This window comes from Anoplopoma fimbria, unplaced genomic scaffold (genome assembly GCF_027596085.1).
Source record: "Anoplopoma fimbria isolate UVic2021 breed Golden Eagle Sablefish unplaced genomic scaffold, Afim_UVic_2022 Un_contig_12660_pilon_pilon, whole genome shotgun sequence".
Lineage (NCBI taxonomy): Eukaryota > Metazoa > Chordata > Actinopteri > Perciformes > Anoplopomatidae > Anoplopoma > Anoplopoma fimbria.
This window is the reverse complement of record NW_026552606.1, coordinates 302-2,344: the sequence shown is the minus strand read 5'-3', so window position 1 is coordinate 2,344 and position 2,043 is coordinate 302. Positions and strand designations below refer to the sequence as shown.

The following is a 2,043-nucleotide window of genomic DNA, read 5'->3' as shown; positions in this document are numbered from 1 at the left end:
CTCCTCTGTGAACCGCTAAGCAAATAAAAATGAAATACATGCCACGCCTATAAACCAGCTCTTGCATTCACATTTATTGTGAAGTGAAATGGCGCTGCAGCTAGAGCAGGAGAAACTCTGCTGCTCCGTCTGTCTGGATCTACTGAAGGATCCGGCGACTATTCCCTGTGGGCACAGCTACTGCATGAGCTGTATTACAAGCCGCTGGGACGAAGAGGATCTGAAGACAATCTACAGCTGCCCTCGTTGTGAACAGACGTTCACACCCAGGCCTGTCCTGGTGATAAATTCCTTGATTGCTGATTTAGTGGAGATGCTGAAGAAGACAAGACTTCAAGCTGCCTCAACTTATTCCTGCTATGTCACACCTGGAGATGTTGCCTGTGATTTCTGCACCGGGATGAAGCTGATAGCCCTCAGGTCCTGTCTGGTGTGTCGAGTCTCTTACTGTGAGCGCCACCTTCAGCCTCACTATGAATCCCCTGCTTTAGAAAAACACAAGCTTGTTGAACCCTCCAGAAAACTACGGGAGAAATTTCTCAGCTGCAGTGGAAAGGAATGAGAAGAAGAAGGAGCTTGGGCTGAGTCGGCAAAGAATCCGCCACAGAATCCAGGACAGAGAGAAAGATGTGGAGGTGCTTCAGCAGGAGATGGAGGCCATCAATCGCTCTGCCGATAACGCAGTGAAGGAGAGTGAGAAAATGTTCAACGAGCTTGTCGTTCTCATCGAGCAAAGAAGCTCTGCTGTTAAAGAACAAATCAGATCCCAGCAGAAAACCGAACTAAGCCGGGTCAAAGAGCTGGAGGAGAAGCTGGAGGAGGAGATCGCTGAGATGAGAAGGAAGGACGCTGAGCTGGAGCAGCTCTCACACACCGATGACCCCGTCCACTTTCTACATAATCACCCTCTGCTGTCACATCTCAGGGACTCTACAGACTCACCCAACTTAAATATCCACCCTCTGCAATACTTTGAAGATGTGATAGTGACTGCGTCAGAGGCTCAAGATAAACTACAACACATTCAGCACATGAGCGAAGTGGATGTTTTACTGCCACAACCAGAACCCACTACCAGAGATGAATTTCTACGATACTCCCGTCAAATCACACTGGATCCTAACGCAGCTAACGCAGGACTGTTGTTGTCTGAGGGGAGCAGAAAAGCAACAGTAATGAGAGAAAGCAACTATATTCCAGTCACCCTGACAGTTTCACCGACTGGCTTCAGGTCCTGAGTAGAGAGAGTCTGACTGGACGCTGCTACTGGGAGGTGGAGGGAAGCAATGGAGGAGTTTCAGTTGCCGTTGCATACAAGGATATCAACAGAACAGGGAGTGAAAGTGGATTTGGTAACGACAAGTCTTGGGCGTTAGGATGTTTCGACATGAGTTACTATTTCAGACATAACAATATCAGGACTTTGGTCTCGGGCCCCTCGGGCCTCCACAGTAGGAGTGTACCTGGATCACATGGCAGGAGCTCTGTCCTTCTACAGCGTCTCTGAAACCACGAGTCTGCTACACAAAGGCCAGACAAAGTTCTCTCAGCCGCTCTATGCTGGATTTTGGGTTTATTGGGTGGGAGACACTGCTGAGTTGTGTGAGCTAAAGTAGAGTAGTGTTTTTTAAAAAGCCTGCCTTAGGTTGAAGGTTAGCTTTGTTTTTTACTGTGGGCTTTACAAATTGCGCTTTCTAAAGATCACCTATCAAACAAGGTTGGCTGAGATGTCTTCTTCTTTGAGTTATAACCAGTTATTTTTTTTGTAGTACTAACTCGATACTTTCTGTGCTGCAGAGTATTTTCACCAGGAAATAAGAGTCACTCAAGATTGTTTCATGTTAACAATTTTCTTGCCTCATTTTGTTCCTGTTTCTTCATAAATCAGTTAAAAGCCCAATAGATGATATGTAATAATGAATGAATTGAATAAATGCTTGAATGGAAAGCAGAAATATAAGCGGATTGAACCGAGGCTTTTTTTATTTTAGTTAGATATTGCATTGAGTTTACAGAAATGTTTTCAACGCATCCCTCAACATG

At 45.7% G+C, this 2,043-nt stretch overlaps 1 pseudogene; it reads left to right on the top strand.

Moving 5' to 3' along the window:
• The first annotated feature begins 88 nt into the window (after nt 1-88).
• On the top strand, nt 89-1,616 carry LOC129116102 (E3 ubiquitin/ISG15 ligase TRIM25-like; annotated as a pseudogene).
• The last annotated feature ends 427 nt before the right edge of the window (nt 1,617-2,043 follow it).